Source organism: Dunckerocampus dactyliophorus, chromosome 20 (assembly GCF_027744805.1).
Source record: "Dunckerocampus dactyliophorus isolate RoL2022-P2 chromosome 20, RoL_Ddac_1.1, whole genome shotgun sequence".
NCBI classification, from domain to species: Eukaryota; Metazoa; Chordata; class Actinopteri; order Syngnathiformes; family Syngnathidae; genus Dunckerocampus; species Dunckerocampus dactyliophorus.
This window is the reverse complement of record NC_072838.1, coordinates 12,514,861-12,530,320: the sequence shown is the minus strand read 5'-3', so window position 1 is coordinate 12,530,320 and position 15,460 is coordinate 12,514,861. Positions and strand designations below refer to the sequence as shown.

The window sequence follows — 15,460 nt, the reverse complement described above, 5'->3', positions numbered from 1 at the left end:
CTGCCGTAAACAGACAAAGGTGTGTGCATAAGATGAAAGCAGTGTGCTGCCATTGTTCAGTAGACATGAGAACGGTGCTGCATGCTGCAACTATTAACCCTGCATGTCAGGTAAGGATCTTTACTCAAAATAAAATAATTATCACTCCTTTCAAACTCCTACTGGCGCACTTGGACCTTCCTAAACAGAAACACTGTAAACCAGGGGTGTCGAAAGTGCGGCCCAGAGCTACAGTATTAGATATCCGTCTAATGTACTTGGCCACCTATCACACAAAGCTTATATAGCTTAGAGTACAATATGCTGACCTACATTGGATTGGATATTTAATGTAATGCGCTTCAATTTTTCTGTGCGTGAAATCAATATTTTTATTTTTGATTTAAGAATTGTATTTATTGGAGACTTACCTGACAGTAAATTGCACTTTCATTTTCATGCTTCATTTTTAAAATAATTTGTTAATAATGTTAATAATCAATAAAAAAGTTGACCAAAACCGGAGCCCAAATACTGAGGTAAGGACCACACCAGGGGTTCCCCGTTGCACCCCTAGACCCAAATATAAGGGTATTTTTTTTCCCTAGAAAAACGTTTTTAGGACAAAAATACTGGTCATCTTATATGTGGGGTATCAAGATTTACACATGTAAACCAACAACGTTTCCCCAAGCGCGTCCGAGCTTTTCTTCCTGTCACTCACACACACCAGTGACTTTGCAACGCAGAAAAAAAGTGTCTAAAAGGTTTGGCAAGTTAGTTAACAACAGAAGAGGAGCTATGATGCTAATTGTAAGATAATCAGTGAGTCATGGAACAACCCTCAAGCAGGGAAGAAATCCACCAGTTACTGAAAACGCTATGAATTTTGTTTATTTTTTGGTCTTTCCCGAAACAGGTGTTGAAAAAAAAGGCTTGTGTGCGGGATTCGGGATTGCGTTATATCCGTGTCTGTACGGCATTTAAATATCAACATCAAGCAGAAATTAATTCCAGCAAGCAGATGTTGGTGCAGATTCATGAGGTGCTTTTATAAAATATAACTTCCACATCGCCATCTGGCCAACATGGCTACTAGTGTGCAAGCTTTAGAGAGTATGAGCACACCCAAGGCACATCTGGACGGCAAAATATATTTTTTCTTGGACTCTCTGTTATCTTTTTTTTGGTCTTTTAACCCCCGTTTTAGCTAAAAAACAAATCCAAGCCGATTAAGCCCCTGAATCTTAGAGTCCAGGCTTTGATTCAGACCAGCGCCTGTGTTCTGACAGTGTATCCGTGTACCTTGTCCATCATATACACCATGCATGTGCTGCATTGTACATGCATAAATGTAAGTGTTCATTAAAAGGTCTAGTAAGTGTAGGTCAGCTCCTCCACATGCTTCACGTGTGCCTGCCAAGAGACGGAATCTAAATAGATTGCCCCCTTGTGGTCAGACGTTGTAAAGTACTTTACAAATGTGTTCTGATTTTGTCCCACAGGTGTAAAGTCTGTGTGCCTGTAAAGCAAATGTGCAGCAAGGCTACTTGAAATTGCTCATGTCATGTTCTCTACTTCTTTGTAAGTGTTAGCAAATGCATTGTGCCATGACATCATACTGTAGCATGTTCTGGCCGATAGGAGTCAGCTCCATGTAAAATAGTGTTCATCTGGTTGAAACGTGTGCATGTTAGGATTGGCTGCTGCCGTGCACCGAGTGGAGTTATTATGTTAGCACAGCCGGTGGATTTATGTGGATGTACAACGTAGCCACCTGTCAAAAAGTAAGGTAGCACGCACTGGTGGACGTGCAAAGTCAGTGCCAAAGGGGTTGCCGTGGTTACAGCACAATAATAGCCAGCCATGCAAACGCATCAGGTGTGTATTTCCTGACCTATGAGCTCTTTTGACCTGAATAATATTTTTAAAAACTATCTACGACTATCTAAAAAATGTAATTATTACACGGGGAGGCATTTAGAGTCATGCACACAAGCACGCTTCCAGATGAAACAGAAAAGGCCTGCCAATTATTTTCTTGGATTTTAGAACTCACTTTTCCAGGGCCACCCCCTTTTCTGTTACTCTCATTCCGCATCTCAGTACGATGAAACACAGATCAAATGTTGCAAATATGCATCCATTCCGCCCTGACATGCTCTGTTCCTTTCTTTTTTTCTTTTTTAATTATTGCCCAGCTGTCCCTCTCACGCTGAGACACCTGAGAAGTCATGGCTGCCGCTCCTCCTGTTTGCAATAGACGGATGTCGTTTCAATGGAATGCGGTGGCGCTTGCCAGTGGCATTGCCGAGGATGGATGGAAAGGAGCGGTGTAGAAAAGGAGGACGGGGAGAGCCGAAAAAAGGAGAGCTTCCCGTCAAAGCCCATACACTACACTCATCCATAAGAACTCACTGCTGCACCCGCTTCAACATCACATGGATGCAGCAGCGCTACACCTGCAGTTCCAATTCAAAGTACTGTACATGATCAAAACCTTATGTAGTCTGCACAGACAGACAGAGAATAACTCACATCCATGCAGGCAGGTCGTGCACAGAAGCACCTTACTTAAAGTGAACCTTTTTAATCTGCAAGCCATTATTCTGTGAAGTAGTTTTGGACTGCAGAGAATTATGCAGGTCCCATGACTACAACGTCTGCTTTTTATTTTCATGTTTTTTCCCTTCCTGATCGCTCCTTCTGTTTCTTTTGGCCACTGCGGCCACATGTGATGAAGTGAGAGTCAGCAGCTGACAGGATGCAAGAAAAAAAAAGGGGGTGAGTGAGGCAGGTAGGACTTACCTTTCTCTCCTTAGAGTGTCCCAGCGGCAGGGGGGGTGCTGCACTGTGATCTTCAAAGCGGATCTTGTTTTCTACCTCCCTCCTTCAGCCATGTGTGTCTCCCATGGGACGGGGCGGCATCAGCTGTTCAGCGAAGTCCAAAAATGTCTCTGGCAGCGGCACCTTGAATCAGTCCAAGAAAAAAAAAAACACACAAAAAAAGAAAATTAATTCAACTGCATGTGCGGCAAACTGCCTTTTTAAAGTTTTGTCTCCGGCAAAAAATTTTGAAGAAATCAATCCATGTGATTTAGGAGTGAATTTGAGAGGATGGGACAAGGGGGAAAAAAAGTGGGGGAAAATCCTCTCTGTGCCTTCTTCAAGCAGGTCTGGGGAGCACCTTCCCAATCTATGCACTCCAGCACTCCAGGGTGGAAAATAGGAGGGTAGGAGCGGGATAGCGAGGGAGAGAGAGCGAGCAAAAGTGGAGTGAGACTGCTAATCAGGCTAGTCAGGTATCTTGAGCTATGGGTCCGAGCAGGGTGCACTCCCACTTCCAGGACTTATAACCAGGGGCCGTGCACCTCGTTGGACCAATCTCCCTGGCTGACTCCTCGATCGCTCTCCCACTGGCTTATTTTGGGAAAGACAGGCAGGATTGTTCACCCCCTTCACACAAAAAGCAAGTGTCTTGAGTGCTGGAGGAGAAGGGGAGTGTGCAGGATGGGGTGGGGTAGCAGCCCCTGCATCAAGGGGTGGGGTAGCGTTTAGAGGAGGGCGAAAGAAAAAGAGGGGGAATGTTTTGCTTTCGTCCACCTCTCCAGAAATCATCAAAATACTTATTATCTTTTTTCTATGCCCACCACCAAATCAGGCGCAACTAACAAGCCTGAGATTTTAATCCTAAAATCTCCCACAAAACCCTCTTTTTCTTCACTGGCCTGCAGCTCCAATGGGCAATTAATAATCTCTGTGCATGACATAACGCTGGGAACCGCAATACACAGAAGGGCTTTGTGTTGTCCTTAAAACCTGCTGCAGTTTGTGTAGAATTGTTACATGATAGAACTCCCTTGGGGTTAATCACCGAAGCGCCGCGGTAACTGGCATCAGTTCACATAGGCTTTACATTGAAAACATGCCAGCTACTTGATGGGGAAACACAGATTCCCATCAACATCATATCATGATTTGGACCACGGCTAAGAACTAGGTGACCTCTAGTGGCTCCTTATCAGCAACAGAGATTTTCTTAGACCAGTGTGCTTAGCACAGGCTTAGCATTCAGAGTTTAATTAGTGTTATTTGCCTAGCAGGAAAAGGATCACCGATGTTGGACCTGACAGAGGGCCTCATGGCTCGCCATTTCTGTTCTGGTTCACGCCAAAGGTAGCTGACAAGATTGAGGTCTAAGTTCTCGAGCTCTTTCACACCAGTCTCACCCACCCATGTTTACTGGGGCCTCCCCACAAAGTTGCAACATCCAAAATACCTTGTTATGATGACGGTTCATAAGCCAGCATTCTGTTGTTACGAACACACTTCAATAAATTAATCAAAAATGTTATTTTGGCTCATAAAGAACACACTATGTGCTCAGTAACGGCCGCACTTGTCTCTATTGTTGGTCTGTAGCGATCACCATTAAGGATAAACATCGTATTGTAACGTCTACCCGGACGTTGTAAGGATGACAGGATTGCTTAATTGTAAAAACAAAACATGCTACTGTAGGCTGAACCAACAACATCAAACAACATCAGCAAACTGAACTGTCTTTTTGGCCGTCCTGCTTGGTCTGCACACACACACACACACACACACACACACACACACACACACACACACACACACACAGTCAGGACTCTTGAACACTACACATAGGTCGCTTTCAGTATCCTTGAGCATGTTAAAGGATCTGCTCCTATGAAAGTGACAGTAATAACTAAGCAGCATAGTGTTTTTTTTTTTGTCTCTCTTGTTGTTATTACTGTTCCATTTAATTCTTGTATTTAGTGTTTTTATTCCTGTATTTTATGTCCTTCTGTGCAGAGTGTGAATGACCGAAGTGTTAATTTATGTATGAGTTCCAACTTACACTATAACTCGTCGTAAGAACGGCGCTCGTTCGTAACCGGAGGACCACCTGTATACAAGTTCAGACCGACGCCTCACCAACCCTAGACTTTTGTCCACAGGTTCCCGCCTGCGCTCTCATAAAGTGCGGTAAATGTCTCCTGACTGTGTGTAATGTAACAACCATCAGAATGGAAATTACATGAGAATCATAAGCTACAGCACACTTAAGAGCATATTTGGATAATGGCGCCCACTTTTCTCAAGCATAATTATGGTACATTTTCAAATGGCCTATTTTCTTATGTCAATATTGAGACAGCAGAGTGATAAAAAAAAATGCAGTACCAATGATGTCTTTATACTGATGTTGGTTGACTTCCAAGTTGTTCTCATTTCAACTATTGTTCCCGTAGGAAATAACGTACAGCTAATCTATTCATTCCAAACTGTCTCCATTATTGAAACTTTATTCAGTGTAACATTTTTAACAGCCATACAGGTACACAAACCACTGGAAAATGAAACAAACACAAGGTAAAACTACTTATCGATTGTAGATGAGGCAACAGGATGCTTTTTGTGAATCTGTACACCTGGTGGTGCATTACAGGTATTGCAGGGATTAGTGAGTGTGTCGGCAGGCACACCTTGAGATGCGTTCTATGTGCTACATCGGTAAACAGTAATCTCTTGCCACTTTGCGCTCCGAATTTAGCGACTTCACGATCACGGTTTTTCCAAAATATATTCATTAATAAATCATCAGTGTTTTGTGGTTCAATACAGCCTATTATTAGTAAAAAAACATGCATATTTACGCAAATCTGACGTATTTTTGAAGTATTTTCAAGGATAAAAATGGCTAAAAAAATACATTGCTGAGACAGTAGCCACTGCAGGAAGTACTTTGCAGAAACCAGTAGGAGGAACTCTCATGTGAGTCTATATTATGTCTTATATATGTCTTATACATTTGATTTTTTTTCTCTCCTTCTGTCTACCATAATACGAGTGTAAAGGTGACCGTAGGTGCATATTATTTCATACTTAGCTCTAATAATGTTAAAAATTCTACACTATAACAACGAAAATCTTTGACTAATAAATAAGGAATCTTATTTTGCATCAATTCACTTATCCCGGTCGGGTCTAGAACCAATTAACTGTGATAAACTAGGAATTACTGTATAACTTTTACATAATTGATAGTCCACTTTTTTTGTCATGAAATGTTTAAACAATGTGCATCTTTGGCCATTCTCACACCGATAAATAGCAGCTTTCAGCTACATGCTTTTTATATTAGTATAATTAATACAATTAATGTGGCACTGCTCATAATGTACTGAGCAGCCATTCCAACGCTGTCACAATAAGGGGGATCAGTGTTACCCTTCTGTGATGGCATCACTAAAACACACAAAATCCAAAGAAAAAGCAAAGACACAAGTGCTGTTTGACCTTTGAGGGGTTTGACTTTAGAGGTTCCATTGTATAAACAGCACCATTGTTTGCCTTCGGGGGAAGGGGGAACAAAAAAGCTATTTAAATTGCAAATGGAGCTGGCTAAATTGAATAATCTAAAACCAAATAAGCTACAGGCGTCACGTCTGTGTGAGTGAGCCATGGCGCTGAATAACTCCCTGAAACATGGAAAGGGTGGAGTGTCCAGATGCCCGGCGGTGATGTCATCAATAGGAGCCCTGTGTGGCTTTCAGGCCCGCCATTCATTCATATTTGGGTGTGTTTCTACGTGAACAAGCAGGACCTTATTGTTAAGAATACTGGGCGGCAAAAGCGGATGGTAGAGATGCAAGCGGGTCCCGCATCTCCTCCGCACTTCGACTCAGTTTCAAAATGTCAACATAGCCTTCGCAGCCTGCTCAGCCCACACGCCTCTTGAAAAAGCAAAAAAATCCCCAGCATATCCACTAAACACGGTGCCCTCCCACGCTCCTGTCAATTTTACAAGGTGAAACATTCCCGAAAAGAGGGGGGGAAAAAAAAAACACCTGATGATGTCGTTTTTTTTAAACTTCCCCCCCTTCATTCCATTCCATTAGTAAAAGTGTAAACAAACTGGAAAACCGTTACGTTGCATCACACAGCCCTTGATATTCGTCAAAGTGCCCCAAAAATAAGCCATGAAAGGCGGGTTTGGCGTTGCCGACCACCCTTTTTACACCACACCCACCACACATAGGCCTGCTATGTTTTAACGTGAGGGGGTCTGTTCTAGTCAAAGGGGTGCGTGTGCAGGGCGGGGGCGGTTGGAACGGAGCGTGTGTGCATGTTTTCTGGAGGTGAATGGTTGAAGTGTGATATTGATTAGAAGTACGTTTGGGGTGGCAGCGCGATGAGAGGACATGATTGTATCCTGATAATTGATATAATAAGTTTATGGTTTTAACGGTGGTTAATCTAATCAGAGTAATGCACAAAAAAGCTTTTAGAAGCACAAAATACCACCCTTTTTACTCCCAAATGTAAGCCCCCGCTCCTGATTAAATTGAATTCAAACATTCAGAGGCTAAAGGTGAAGGTTCACATGAGGACAGCTTTTCTTCTTACTTTTATACTCCCTCTCTTTTTCCCACAAGCGTCAATTCAAAAGGGCCATTTTCTCTCAGGTGATGTGGTCCACCTTTTGTCTGTTCTAACCTCACAAAGGAATGCCAGGCATTCACACGTCTGGCAGAGAAGAAAGGCCAGCACAAATGGGAGGGGGAATTAAAGAAATGATCAACTGACGAGGACGATGGGGGTAAATAAACTGGAGGCAATTGTCGTTGAAAAATGATGGCACGGCATAGGGAATTAGAATCTTCTATGCGCTAGATAAAAATTAAGACCTCTTTTTACTGAATTTTTCCAGGGAAATTCTTCAATGATGGGCTTGGGGGTCTGCCACTGTGCCCAGCTGTGCACAAAAATGAAGCTATTTTGCCAACGTGAAGTATGTTGAGAGGTACAGTAATCCCTCGTTTATCGTGGTTAATTGGTTCCAGACCCGACCGTGATAAGTGAACTTCTGCAAAGTAGAATTTGTTATTTATAAATGGAACATTTTCGTAGTCAGACAGTAGAAAACCTGTTAATGACCTTCTAAATACAGGTTTTAACATTATTAGAGCCTTCTAGACATGAAATAACACCCCTACAGCCACTGTTACATTTGTGTTACCCAATATAGGAGACAAAATAAGAGTAAATAAGCCATTTGAGACATAAATAAAACTATAAAATAAATAAAACGCTGTTGCTCATGTTATTATAAATGTGTTCCCTAGAGGGACCTGAAAGAGAGGTGGACAAGAAGTGCCGTCGGGGGTTCAGAGTTGAGTTTCAGCTTTGTGTGATTGTTGTTCCGGTGATCCTTGTGTGTCTCACCAAACATTACAGTGACACCTAGTGGCTGGTGCAGAATACTACATCTTTGAATGCGTCTTGTGAATGAATACAATATTTTTATATTTTAGTTCATTTAGTCATTTTTATGCTTAAAAACACCTAATTTAAGCAAACAAAACTTAGCATTTGCTTAAATATGCTTTGTTTTAAGCTGCATTCAACCATGAAACAATATTATTTATTAATTAATACATGAAACCGCAATATTAGAAGAGCGAAGTGGTGAGGGACAACTGTGTTGCACTGTAACAGTGCAATACCAAACTCAATGTTTTTTCAGGGTCTACATCTCCTGAAAAATGGATGCCCATTGCAAACAGCAGGGCTAAAGCCAAGCTGTTAAGCATTTAGGATGCCGCGAGAGCCAGAAAATGGTACTTTATTAGTCTCAATGGTGCTTACAAACACATTATGCAACTGCAATTCCACCCTGTAACTAACTTAATAGATATCATTGAGAAAAAGCACATTCCTTGTAGAATCACTTTATACACTTATAAATTAAGCCTATTAACCACCAGATGAATCTGTCTGCGTTTCACACTGCACACGTTTCCCATGCTCGGGAAATGTGTGTTTTATGTTAACAAGCAATGATTAGTTTAACAGGATTCAGTGAAGCAATCACGTAGGCTGTAGCAGCTGTGGTATAAAAAAAACAAACAAAAAACAACCAAGCAGCGACCAAGAAACAAGAACTTCAGTGTTGAAGGGAGAGGGACGCACAGATCAAGGGATGTAACACTTGCAGTAGGCATCCATTACATGTATAATACGCATGTGTAACTATTTTACAAGTGCTGCCAGAAGAGGGAGACAAAATTGTTGGACACTCACCAAACAGCTTGTGTGCCATCACTTCATCACAAAACACCGCATTACTGCAACTTCTCTCATTTGTGCCTTACTTTATGTTGTACCTCTGGTGGTGGTTATCATTAATAACTGGTGGGGGGAACGATCACGTTAATTATAGCGCGTCTTGTACATGACCAAGTACCATGGGTTTTGTGGACTGATTCGAGTCAAAATCAAAGTCAAATAACTTGTCCAACCTTTGAGACACTTTTTTCCAGCGGGTCTCTGCAGGTCACTGTGAGTGGGAGTGACAGGAAGAAAAGCTCAGACTCGCTCAGGCGCCTGTTGGTTTGCACATCTAAATTTCTGGATCCCAAATTTCAGCCAGGTCAATGCAGTGTTTCTGTTGTGAAAGGTGCCAGTTATCATTAATAACTGGCAGGAGGAACAATCCAGGCACCTTTATCTGGATCCACCAAAAATGAATCGTTCCTTTGCACCATTCCTTGGCTCATGCCCCACCGCTCTAAAAAGTTTGCCAGTTTTTGCATAATCTTGCACACCCACAGCTATGAAAAATGTTGTGGAGGTAATTCACAAATCCAATGTCCTATCAAAATTTATGTCACTTTTTTTCTCATAATGTACGTTTACAGCTCCTCAGGTTAACTACTACCTGCGTTCCTAGACGTACTTAACGCACAACTTGCTGTCCTCTAACATAACAGTTGCGCGTATCCCTAACTTTTTGCGAACCCTGTAAATTATACATAAAGTAACTCCTAAACCACTCACATTGTACACAGAACACATGAAGGACATGTACAATACCGTAATAAAAAGAACAACCCCTTACATCTACTCTGTGGCCTACTGAGAGGAAGAAGTAGACGAAGCAGGAGAGCAAATAAAACAATAACAAGACCACTGAGACGGTTAATTATTACTGTTGCTTTCATAGGTGCTGATTCGTTAGCATGCTGAAGGATACGAGTCCAGTGTTTACAGACCAAAATTAATTTTTTATTAATTTATCCGAGCGAGTATGTAACCAGAACGTCATAACCGGAGGACCACCTGTGTTAGACACGACATTACTACTACCACATCACGACTATCAGGAGAACCAGACGAAAGGGTAGAGGGAGCCACCTGCTGTGGTCCAGCAAAGTGTGCTATTTTCGGACACATGCTCCGAGCAGCCGGTGTGGTGCTACGAAGGTCCGGAGAACCGGAGTATAGAGCGGTAGGAGCCACCTGGCGTGGCCCTGCAATGTGCACTGTATTCGGGCACATGCTGCGAGCAGCCAGTGTGATGTCAGAGGGTCTCTGGCAAAATTGTTGCACTTTTCAAACGCCGCAGTGCTGGCATTCCAGGTGGCTGGTAACGTTTTTTGTGTGCTTGACGTTTTTTTTTCCCTTCATCGCAAAGCATTTGGTACAACTAGCACACAAAATGTCTTCCTCGGAAAGTATATGTTTGTTTACAAGTGAGTTCAGGGCTCGTTAGGACAGGCCATTAACATCACAGGCAGGCGGAAAAAGCAGCGCTTGATTTGCTCACCCGCACAGTACATGTAATCTCACCTCATTGGAGCGCTTTCTTAAATTATCGGTTAGCAGAGCTATTTTTAATGTTATCGGATTTATCGGTATGACATTATAATTCCCTCATATCGGATCCGTTATTTACAATGATTCCAAAATGGACCACTATTGGATTCTGGTCTTGGGAAATTGAATTTAAGTCATGTTTATTACAATATATGCAACATATACAACAACAACTTCAGTGGCATCACCTGACCTTTACCCTCTGTCTTGACTGCTTCACACGTCACTGCTGTCCTCTCATAGCTGCTTTTGGAAGCTCAGTCCTGTTATAACAAACCCATTTAGCCACTTGACCTCTTTCTGACCTCAGACCAACCTCTATGTACTGTTTGTTTATGTCTCTTTTAAGCCACATTGGCCCATCAAGCTTCTCCTTGTGTGAGCGTGTCAGCAGGCCTGTACACACACATAAACACACACAGCATATTGGTCCACTATCTCATGTGGCTTCCGATTTATAACCTGACCTTGATGCTCACAGGAACCTCCTCCCTAAACAGCTGTTTCCACATGTCTCACCACCCACCATCATCATTGCAACACAAGGAAACTGCACTGAAGTCACCATCTCAAAGTCATATTTAAAATGTGCAGTATGTCCTGGTAAATGGACTGTGGAAAAGGTTCCAGTAACACACAACTGGCTCAGAGAGAAACATTATAACTGTCAGAGGTGATCATTTTTCTTCCTTGATCATGCCGGGTGTATAAATAGGGAACAAAGTGACCTTGTTCGGAGAGGGTGGGAATTTGCCATAAGGCGTTGGCGAGGGAGTTTAATCCATTACTCACTCTTAAAAGTTTTAGAATATATAATTAATTAAATTGCAGCCGAAAAGACAGGATGGCACTAAGATGGAAAAATGGGTCTGTACATTAAACATGCTGTTAAAATGGAACATAAATAAACAATAAGGCTGTCAACGAGGGTGCCAGGGAACCCCACGTGATCTTAAACACCAACTCTTACATGCATCCAAATGGAGGAAGTGGCAGCTTTGTTTATAAGGCAGGGCATTATTTACCTAAACCATCCATCCATTTTCCTCCGCTTATCCGGGTCCGGGTCGCGGGGGCAGCAGTCTCAGTAGGGAAGCCCTGACTCCACGGCCCCCGGCCACCTCCTCCAGCTCCACCGGGAGGACACCAAGGCGTTCCCAGGCCAGCTGTGAGACATAATCCCTCCAGCGTGTCCTAGGTCTGCCCCAGGGCCTTCACCCGGCTGAGTACGCCGGGAACGCCTCACCAGGGAGGCATCCGGGAGCCATCCGGACTACGTGCCCGAGCCACCTCAACTTGCTCCTCTCGATATGAAGGAGCAGCAGTTCTACTCTGAGCTCCACCCTATCTCTTAGGGTGAGTCCAACTACCCTCATTTCAGCCGCTTGTATCCACGATCTCGTTCACAACCCAACGCTCATGACCATAGGTAAGGGTGGGGACATAGATCCATCGGTAAATTGAGAGCTTTGCCTTCCGGCTCAGCTCTCTCTTCACCACGACGGTCCGGTACAGCAACCGCATTACAGCAGAGGCTGCGCCGATCCGCCTATCGACCTCACGCTCCAACCTTCCCTCACTCATGAACACAAAAAATGCACAACTGATTTCCATGAATCTTTGTATAGAGCTGGCACATGTACATAACAAAAACCTACTGGCTTCAAAATGTGGATGGAGCTCTGACCAGACTAAACCCTTCTGTAAACCAATGGCATTAATTTTTGTAATGAATGCAGGTAACCATGTGAATTTGTTTCTTGGTCAAGAATCCTTTGAGTTGATATGCAGACCACATTCTTTCCACTTTGTTGGAAGTCTGAGTGCCTTTCTAGTTTGTTCACGTTTTCTGCTTTTTGTAGACAGCAGGCCTTCAGCTTTGATTTAGACTGAGAAACGTGCCAGAAAAACAAAGACCTCTGAACTGTACAAACACCGTAGCATCAAAACTGTTGCAAGGACCACCCACCGAGGTGTCAAGTTAGAGACCGTGATCAAACCCCAAATTCTTGGATCTGTGTGCTACCAGATAACGGGCATAACTTGCATGGATGGAGACAGATGTGTTCTATAGACAGATTTATGAGAAAGGCCAAGGAGAATAAATTGAGACGTAGCCATGTCTTTCTGTGGTACAGTTGACTTTGGAATAGCATTTGCTCAGTTAATGTTTTTCTGATGACCTTTTATAAATGGTTTTATCGCCAAAGTGTTTCATTCTAGCCCAGCAGCAGTTAAAAGATTAATCAATTCCAGTCGTTTTCAGGAACGTGGCTCCAAATCCAACACCCAGCGACATTCATCACTTAACCAATTAGCGCCTTCTTCAATTACACCCGATTGGTGCTATACAGACTCTCTCCTTGCACATTTGCGGCCTTTCAGTTTGTACACTCACGGGTGTTTATCTTCACGAGATGCCGGCTTTGGACATGTAGATTTCCTGCTTTGACTAGCCGCTAGCAGCAGGCGTGTCTTTTCTTTCCTGAGACAGACATACTATAAACATTATTGTTGGAGCGACGGCCAGGAGCTCGTATAGGACAAGGTCAGGATTTTCTGTCAGCTGCCCAGGTGTGGGAGCGTGTGTTCAGGAAAGACACAAAGAGGGCCAGGTCTCAGAATCCAAAAGCATGATGGGATAAAATAAACAGGAGGGATTACCAGGTACATATTAGAAAATGAGGCAGGAAGCGTGAAAACTGATTGCGGGTCAAGGAGGTTTTGAATGAGATATTCTTTCTGTTGCTGTGACAGAATCATTTAGGTCTAAACACACGGTTTTAACATGTATTAATCATCATTTAAAGCTGCAGTAAAGTATTATCGGGGGTTTTCTTTGCTCCCAGATTACCTTTACAGATTAAGAGCAGTATGAATGCAACTCTGATTGTGCTATGTGAGAGTGTGTGCCAAGAAGGCCTTCTATGAGAAGCTGTTACACTGAAAATGCACTCAGCTAAACAAGATTGAATCTAAAGGTGTAATAATGATATCTAACAATACCGGAAATGTTGAACAGAACAATTAGATTCCAATGGGTTGGTCAACCCATTGGACATCTGACATCTGTGGCAGAGCAAAGGACACTGAGGAGGCTCCTTTCCATCATGGGCAACCAGCATCATCCAATGCACAGCACCATCTCCCAACAGAAGAGCAGTTTCAGTGGCCGATTACTATCGCTGTCCTGCTCCATCGAAAGACTGAGCAGATCATTCCTCCGCCGTGCCATGCGGCTTTTCAACACAACAGAGGGGGAACTCCATTTCGATTTTACACTGTTTTTTAAATGACATTGAATATACAAGAAAAATTGCCCAACTTCTAAAGAGGTACCAGTTTTGTTACGGACTATCCTGTGATCGAAATAAAATCTGTAAAAGGAAAATCGGATATTGATATGTCTGAGAATGTTTTACTTGTCTACTATAGATGTGAGGGTGGGAGCAGGATTACCATGTAAGTGCTAGAATGACCTTGGGCTTGATCTGTAAGCCGTGTTAAAATCTGCCTTATCCAACATCTCTTTGACTTATATGTGATCATACGTAAAAGATCTTATCTATAAAAACCTTGCCTGGGGCTAATCTCCCTTCTTATTGCCTCTTAAAGCTGAATGTTGTCCTGGAAAAGATATTATAGGCTGTTTTGTGTATGACACCTAAAGCCACATCACACTATTAAAAGAGCCACACTATAATGCAATTCTCAATTCTATCTTCATATAGCAGCTGTATTGCATAGTAGGGAGAAAATTGTGTTTAAGTGGGCTAAAAACAAAAGGAGTCCATGTGTGTTCTATTATGTCTGCGTAAGTTAGATCCCTTCCAATTGCTCCTACTGACCTTCTGTTCAACATCTTTCACATTCTCCTCTCTTGTTCTTTCGCCCTTCATCCGCCACATATTTCAGCCGCGGTGTGTGTTTAAAGGCTAAGCCCTCAACCCAACCAGTGGGCTGCGGTTCCCTGCTAAACAATTCACATGGAGCTGGTTAGGAAGACATTCCTTCCATGTAGGGAATTTCTGGCCTGTAATACAGAAATTATAAACGAGAGCGATCCGGGCTAATCACATCCCTTGGCACTCTCCCACCCTTCCTCTTATTAGTAACATCAATGGCCGATCCAGTCTTTACCATTCAGAGTGTAATAATTGTGACTGGTTCCATGAAAATACGAGTGCCATTGTAGTTCAATATTACCAAATTTAAACTGTGGGGCCATTGTATTTCTGGCTGACCTTGTACAATCTTTACTTCAATACAGTCAAACCTCGGTTCTCATACGCCCCAGTTTTGTATGATTTGTTTTTTGTCTAAAAATATTGCATCAGTGTTTGCACCCTGTTTAGTTTTTTGTACAATACTGCACATAACAAACTCGTCGAGTGCCCAAACAAGCCACCCTGCTCGTTGCTGACTCACTGTCTGTGCATTTTTTTTGTTGAGTGCAACTGCCAAAAAACCTCACCACGGGGCCGAGGAAAGTTGTAAGTGCCAGCACTTAGATAAAGAAGGTGAGGAACACTATTAAATTTGATCTTGCCAGGATGTACAATGTACCGCATCAACAAGAAGTTCCATCCATTCCTCATTTGTAATTATTTTGCAGTTTTCTGCATGTAAAACTGTAATTGCTCTCCGTAACTTGTTTATTGTTAATATTTGGAAACAAATTAATTGGACTTTCATTATTTTCTATGGGAAAAATTACCTCAGTTTCCGTCGGACCCTTTGATACAATTTAATAGTAAAAACTAAGGGTCCTCTGTGTTACTGAATGTAAACT

The 15,460-nt window shown here is 42.6% G+C and overlaps 1 protein-coding gene across 2 annotated transcripts in view; it reads right to left on the bottom strand.

Moving 5' to 3' along the window:
* col8a2 (collagen, type VIII, alpha 2) overlaps positions 1-15,460 on the bottom strand; it is a 91,312-nt gene that overhangs the window by 36,410 nt on the left and 39,442 nt on the right. Inside the window, exon 3 of one of the 2 annotated variants that reach the window (XM_054763638.1) lies at positions 2,788-2,949. The gene's annotated coding sequence lies outside the window, so the exon portion shown is untranslated. Of the gene's footprint in view, positions 1-2,787; positions 3,457-15,460 lie in introns of those variants that run through there. The other variant, XM_054763637.1, reaches the window with a different exon arrangement.